Genomic DNA, 7907 nt, shown 5'->3' on the forward strand with positions numbered 1-7907 from the left:
TAATTTAACAGGAAAGAGGATTGGAGTCACCAGAAGGAAGGGAGTTTGGATCTACAGCAGGGAAGGTCGGAGCAGCCTCTTCGACAGCAAAAGTCGGAGCTTCTGAAGACATTGGCAGGAATCCCTCCTGTTGCTCCTGGTGCGGTATTTTATAACCCACAATCTAACCGGCAAGTGCACCGGGTCGTACCAAGTAATACCTTACGTGAGTAAGGATCGATCCCACGAGGATTGATGGATCAAGCAACAACGATTGATTGATTGGCTTAGTTAGACAAACAGAAAATAGTGTTTGAATATTAAAAAAGCATTAAAGAGTAAAGAAGAGTTTGAAGAGACAGGTGAATAAGTGAATAAATTGGGAATAAAATATGGAGAAGATAGTTAAGGTTTTAGAGTTATCTATTTTTTCCGGATTAACTTTTCTTACTAACTAATTTAATTATGTAGGATTTAATTTATGGCAAACTGTATGTGACTAGACCCTAATTCCTTAGACCTTCCTAGTCTCCTCTAAAATTCACTAACTGCTGATGAGCGGATAATTTATACGCTTTTTGACATTGTTTTTAGATAGTTTTTAGTATAATCTAGCTATTTTTAGGGATGTTTTTATTAGTTTTTATGATAAATTCACATTTCTGGACTTCACTATGAGTTTGTGTATTTTTCTATGATTTCAAGTAATTTCTGGCTGAAATTGAGGGACTTGAGCAAAAATTTGATAAAAGGCTAACAAAGGACTGTTGATGTTGTTGGATTCTGACCTCCCTATACTCGAAATGAATTTTCTGGAGCTACAGAACTCCAAATGGCGCGCTCTCAACAGCGTTGGAAAGTAGACATCCAGAGCTTTCCAGCAATATATAATAGTCCATACTTTATTCGTGATTAGACGATGTAAACTGGCGCTCAATGCCAGTTCCATGCTGCATTCTGGAGTCAAACGCCAAAAATACGTCACGAACCAGAGTTGAACACCAAAAACACGTTACAACTTGGCGTTCAACTCCAAAAGAAGCCTCTGCATGTGTAAAGCTAAAGCTCAGCCCAAGCACACACCAAGTGGGCCCCGGAAGTGGATTTCTGCATCAATTACTTACTTCTGTAAACCCTAGTAGCTAGTCTAGTATAAATAGGACATTTTATTATTGTATTAGAGATCCTGGATCCTGGATTGTATTTTTGATCATGTGGTCACATTTTGGGGGCTGGCCATTCGGCCATGCCTGAACCTTCATCACTTATGTATTTTCAACGGTGGAGTTTCTACACACCATAGATTAAGGGTGTGGAGCTCTGCTGTACCTCGAGTTTTAATGCAATTACTACTATCTTTTATTCAAATTCAATCTTATTTCTGTTCTAAGATACTACTCATACTTCAACCTGATGGATGTGATGATTCGAGACACTCATCATCATCCGTCCCTATGAACGCGTGCCTGACAACCACTTCTGTTCTACAAGCGAAATCTAGAGTGTGTATCTCTTGGATTCCTGATGCACGACACATGGTTGCCCTCGCCTGACAACCGAGCCTTCCATTCCGTGAGATCAGAGTTTTCGTGGTATAAGCTAGAATTGATGGCGGCATTCATGAGAATCCAAAAAGTCTAAACATTGTCTGTGGTATTCCGAGTAGGATTCCGGGATTGAATGACTGTGACGAGCTTCAAACTCGCGATTGTTGGGCGTGATGACAAACGCAAAAGAATCAAGGGATTCTATTCCAATATGATCAAGAACCGACAGATGATTACCCGTGCCATGACAGAGCATTTGGACCTTTTTCTCTGAGAGGATGGGATGTAGCCATTGACAACGATGATTCCCTACATACAACTTGCCATGGAAAGGAGTAAGAAGGATTGGATGAAGGCAGTAGGAAAGCAGAGATTCAGAAGGAGCACAACATCTTCATACGCCTATCTGAAATTTCCATCGATGATCTACATAAGTATTTCTATCTTTATTTTCTGTTTATTTATTATTATTATTCGAAAACTCCATAACCATTTATTACCCGCCTGACTGAGATTTATAAGATGACCATAGCTTGCTTTATACCACAATCTCTGTGGGATCGACCCTTACTCACGTAAGGTTTATTACTTGGACGACCCAGTGCACTTGCTGGTTGTGAAGAAAGTGTTGAGTTAGTAAATGCGCACACCAAGTTGAATGCCATTATAAGATATCACAGTTTTGTGCACCAAGTTTTTGGTGCCGTTGCCGGGGATTGTTCGAGTTTGAACAACTAACGGTTCATCTTGTTGCTCAGATTAGGTAATTTTCTTTTTGTTTTATTTTCAAAAAAAAAAATATTTTTCAAAAATCTTTCAAAAATTTATCACCAGTTTTTGAAAATTTTTCAAAATTTTTAAGAATGAATTCTAGAGTTTCATGAAGCATGTTGAAATCTGGTTGGCTGTAAAGCCATGTCTAATTCTTTTGGACTGAGACTTCCAAACCATCAGCATAGAGGCAAGTTAATTGAAATATCAGTTGTTATATGCCTGATTTACATCCTAAAGCTGGCTGGCTATTAAGCCATGTCCAACCCTTGGATTGGAGTTTTAGGCCAACATTGAAAGATTCTTGGAATTCTTATTAAAAATTTTGAATTTCTTATTTTCTTTTTCCTATATGTTTTTTGAAAAAAATAAAAGAAAAAACAAAAAAAATCATAAAATCATAAAAATAAAAAATATTTTGTGTTTCTTGTTTAAGTCTTGAGTCAACCTTTAAGTTTGGTGTCAATTGCATTTTTCTAAAAATTTATGCATTTTTCGAAAATCCAAGCATGGTGTTCTTCATGATCTTCAAGTTGTTCTTGGTAAGTCTTCTTGTTTGATCTTGATGTTTTCTTGTTTTGTATCTTTTGTTATTTTTCATGTGCATTTTTGTATTCATAGTGTCTAAACATTAAAGATTTCTAAATTTGGTGTCTTGCATGTTTTCTTTGCATCAAAAATTTTTCAAAATTATGTTCTTGATGTTCATCATGATCTTCAAAATGTTCTTGGTGTTCATCATGACATTCATAGTGTTCTTGCATGCATCATATGTTTTGATCCAAAATTTTCATGTTTTGGGTCATAATTGTGTTTTTCTCTCTCATCATTAAAAATTAAAAAAAATAAAAAATATATCTTTTCCCTTTTTTCTCTCAAAATTTCAAAAATTTGAGTTGACTTAGTCAAAAAAAATTTTAAAATTAGTTGTTTCTTATAAGTCAAGTCAAATTTTCAAATTTAAAAATCTTGTCTTTTTCAAAACTTTTTCAAAAATCAAATCTTTTTCATTTTTCTTTTAAGATTTTCGAAAATTTCAAAAATTATTTTCAAAATCTTTTCTTAATTTTATTTCAAAATTTTCGAAACTTAACTAACAAGTAATATGATTGGTTCAAAAATTTGAAGTTTGTTACTTTCTTATTAAGAAAGGTTCAATCTTTAAATTCTAGAATCATATCTTTTAGTTTCTTGTTAGTCAAGTAATTAATTGTAATTTAAAAAAAATTAAATCTTTTTCAACCATATCTTTTTAATCATATCTTTTTAAATTTTATCTTTTTCAAAAATTTGATTTCAAAATATCTTCTTATCTTCTTATCCTTTCAAATTTGATTTTCAAATCTTTTTCAAACTAACCAATTAACTTTTGTTTATTTGTTATCTTTTTCAAAACCACCTAACAACTTTTCTCTCTCTAATTTTCGAAAATACCTCCCTCTTTTTCAAAAATTCTTTTTAATTAATTAATTGTTTTAAATTTTAATTTTAATTTTATTTCTTATCTTAATTTTCGAAAATCATTAACTCCTTTTCAAAATTATTTTCGAAAACTTCTGTCTCTCATCTTATTCTATTTATTTATTCATTTACTAACACTTCTCTTCATCTCAATTCTCTGCCCCTATCCTCACCCTTGTGTTTGGATTCTCCTTTCTTTATTCCCTTCTTCTTCTACTAACATAAAGAAATCTCTATACTGTGACATAGAGGATTCCTCTTCCTTTTCTGTTCTCTTCTTTCTCATATGAGCAGGAACAAGGAAAATGGCATTCTTGTTGAAGCTGATCCAGAACCCGAAAGGACTCTGAAGAGGAAACTAAGAGAAGCTAAATTACAACAATCCAGAGACAACCTTGCTGAAATTTTCGAACAAGAAAAGGATATGGCAGCCAAACCCAACAATAACAATGCAAGGAGGATGCTTGGTGATTATACTACACCTACTTCCAAGTTTGATGGAAGAAGCATCTCAATTCCTGCCATTGGAGCAAACAATTTTGAGCTGAAACCTCAACTAGTTGCTCTAATGCAACAAAACTGCAAGTTTCATGGACTTCCATCAGAAGATCCCTACCAGTTTTTAACTGAGTTCTTGCAGATCTGTGAGACTGTTAAGACTAATGGAGTAGATCCTGAAGTCTACAGGCTCATGCTTTTCCCTTTTGCTATAAGAGACAGAGCTAGAACATGGTTGGACTCACAACCTAAGGATAGCCTGGACTCTTGGGATAAGCTGGTCACGGCCTTCTTGGTTAAATTCTTTCCTCCTCAAAAGCTGAGCAAGCTTAGAGTGGATGTTCAGACCTTCAAGCAAAAAGATGGTGAATCCCTCTATGAAGCTTGGGAAAGATACAAGCAGATGACCAAAAAGTGTCCTTCTAACATGTTTTCAGAATAGACCATGATAGATATATTCTATTATGGTCTGTCTGAGTTCTCTAAGATGTCACTGGACCACTCTGCAGGTGGATCCATTCACCTAAAGAAAATGCCTGCAGAAGCTCAGGAACTTATTGAAGTGGTTGCAAATAACCAATTCATGTACACTTCTAAGAGAAATTCCGTGAATAATAGGATGCCTCAGAGGAAGGGAGTTCTTGAAATTGATGCTCTAAATGCCATATTGGCTTAGAACAAAATGTTGACTCAGCAAGTCAACATGATTTCTCAAAGTCTGAATGGATGGCAAAATGCATCCAACAGTACTAAAGAGGCATCTTCTGAAGAAGAAGCTTGTGATCCTAAAAACCCTGTAATGGCAGAGGTAAATTACATGGGTGAACCTTATGGAAACACCTATAATTCTTCATGGAGAATTCATCCAAATTTCTCATGGAAGGATCAACAAAAGCCTCAACAGGGCTTTAATAATGGTGGAAGAAACAGGTTTAGCAATAGCAAGCCTTTTCCATCATCTTCTCAGCAACAGACAGAGAATTCTGATTAGAGCACCTCTAACTTAGCAAATATAGTCTCTGATCTGTCTAAGGCCACTTTAAGCTTCATCAGTGAAACAAGGTCCTCCATCAGAAATTTGGAGGCACAAGTGGGCCAGCTGAGTAAGAAAGTCACTGAAACTCCTCCTAGTACTCTCCCAAGCAATACTGAAGAGAATCCAAAAAGAGAGTGCAAGGCCATTGACATAATCAACATGGCCGAACCTAGAGAGGAAGGAGAGGACGTGAATCCCAATGAGGAAGACCTCATGGGACGTCTCTCAGGCAATAAGGAGTCCCCTATTAAGGACCTAAAGGAAGCTGAGGCTCATATAGAGACCATAGAGATTCCATTAAACCTCCTTCTGCCATTCATGAGCTCTGAAGACTATTCTTCCTCTGAAGAGGATGAAGATGTAACTGGAGAGCAAGTTGCTCAATATCTAGGAGCTATCATGAAGCTGAATGCCAAGTTATTTGGTAATGAGACTTGGGAAGGTGAACCTCCCTTGCTCATTAGCGAACTAGATACATGGGTTCAGCAAATTTTACCTCAAAAGAGACAAGATCCTGGAAAATTCTTAATACCCTGCACCATAGGCCCCATGATCTTTGAAAAAGCTTTGTGTGACCTGGGGTCAGGCATAAATCTTATGCCACTCTCTGTAATGGAGAAGCTGGGGATCATTGAGGTGCAGCCTGCCATATTTTCATTGTAAATGGCAGACAAGTCAGTAAGACAAGCTTATGGATTGGTAGAGGACGTGTTGGTAAAGGTTGAAGGCCTTTACATCCCTGCTGATTTCATAATCTTAAACACTAGGAAGGAGGAGGATGAATGCATCATCCTTGGAAGACCTTTCCTAGCCACAGCAGGAGCTGTGATAGATGTTAACAGAGGAGAATTAGTCCTTCAATTGAATGGGGACTACCTTGTGTTTAAGACTCAAGGGTGTTCTTCTGTATACATGGAGAGGAAGCATGAAAAGCTGCTCTCAGTACAGAGTCAAACAAAGACCCCACAATCAGGCTCTAAGTTTGGTGTTGGGAGGCCACAGCCAAACTCTAAGTTTGGTGTTGAATCCCCACATCCAAACTCTAAGTTTGGTGTTGGAAGTCTACAACTTTGACCTGATCACCTGTGAGGCTCCATGAGAGCCCACTATCAAGCTATTGACATTAAAGAAGCACTTATTGGGAGGCAACCCAATTTTTATTTATCTAATTTTATTTTTCTTTTATTGTTCTTTAATGTTTTATTAGGTTCATGATCATGTGGAGTCACGAAAAAAATACTAAAATTAAAAACAGAATCAAAAACAGCAGAAGAAAAATCACCCCTTGGAGGAAGGACTTATCGGCGTTCAAACGCCAGTAAAGAACATCTGGCTGGCATTCAACGCCAGAACAGAGCATAGATCTGGCGTTGAACGCCAGAAACAAGCAACATCCTGGCGTTTGAACGCCAGGAATATACCCTGAGGAGAGCTGGCGCTGAACGCCAGAAACAAGCATGGAACTGGCGTTCAACGCCAGAAACATGCTGCAATTGGGCGTTGAACGCCCAACATAAGCATCACTTCGGCGTTTAAACACCAGAATTGTATGAAAAGGCTTTTTACATGCCTAATTGGTGCAGGGATGTAAATCCTTGACACCTCAGGAACTGTGGACCCCACAGGATCATCTCAGGATCTGTGGACCCTACAGGATTCCCACCTACCTCAACTCACCTTCTCTCATCATCTTCACATTCATCCTCTCTTCCCCATAAACACTCTTCCCCAAAAACCCTTCACCAATCACCTCAATCTCTCTTTCCAATTACCCCCCTTCACCACTCACATCCATCCACTCTTTCCCATAAACCCCACCTACCTTCAAAATTCAAAATTTCTTTTCCACCTAAACCCACCCTAAATAGCCGAACCTACTCCCTCTCCCCTCACTATATAAACCCTTCCATCATTCTTCATTTGCACACAACACAACCCCCTCTTCTACACCTTGGCCGAATACACCTTCCCCCCTCTCCTCCATATTTTCTCTTCCTCTTCTTTTTTTTTCTTCTTTTGCTCGAGGGCGAGCAATATTCTAAGTTTGGTTTGGTAAAAATATAGCTTTTTTTTCCATAACCACCTATGGCACCTAAGACCGGAGAAACCTCCAGAAAAGGGAAAGGAAAGACAAAAGCTTCCACCTCCGAGTCATGGAAGATGGAGAGATTCATCTCCAAAGCCCATCAAAACCACTTCTATGATGTTGTGGCCAAGAAGAAGGTGATCCCTGAGGTTCCTTTCAAGCTTAAGAAAAATGAGTATCCGGAGATCCGACATGAGATTCAAAGAAGAGGTTGGAAAGTTCTGACCAACCCCATTCAACAAGTCAGAATCTTAATGGTTGAAGAGTTCTATGCCAATGCATGGATCACTAGGAACCATGATCAAAGTATGAACCCGAATCCAAAGAACTGTCTTACAATGGTTCGGGGGAAATACTTAGATTTTAGTCCGGAAAATGTGAGGTTGGCATTCAACTTGCCCATGATGCATGGAGATGCACGCCCCTACACAAGAAGGGTCAACTTTGATCAAAGGTTTGACCAAGTCCTTATGGACATATGTGTTGAAGGAGCTCAATGAAAAAGAGACTCCAAAGGCAAGCCGGTTCA

General features: G+C 37.9%; 1 non-coding gene across 1 annotated transcript; it reads right to left on the minus strand.

Moving 5' to 3' along the window:
* Positions 1-4581: 4581 nt before the first annotated feature.
* On the minus strand, positions 4582-4685 carry LOC130983944 (small nucleolar RNA R71). The gene has a single exon (XR_009087911.1). It is a non-coding gene; the product is annotated as a small nucleolar RNA R71 (small nucleolar RNA).
* Positions 4686-7907: the final 3222 nt, after the last annotated feature.

This window comes from Arachis stenosperma, chromosome 5 (assembly GCF_014773155.1).
Source record: "Arachis stenosperma cultivar V10309 chromosome 5, arast.V10309.gnm1.PFL2, whole genome shotgun sequence".
Taxonomy (NCBI): Eukaryota; Viridiplantae; Streptophyta; class Magnoliopsida; order Fabales; family Fabaceae; genus Arachis; species Arachis stenosperma.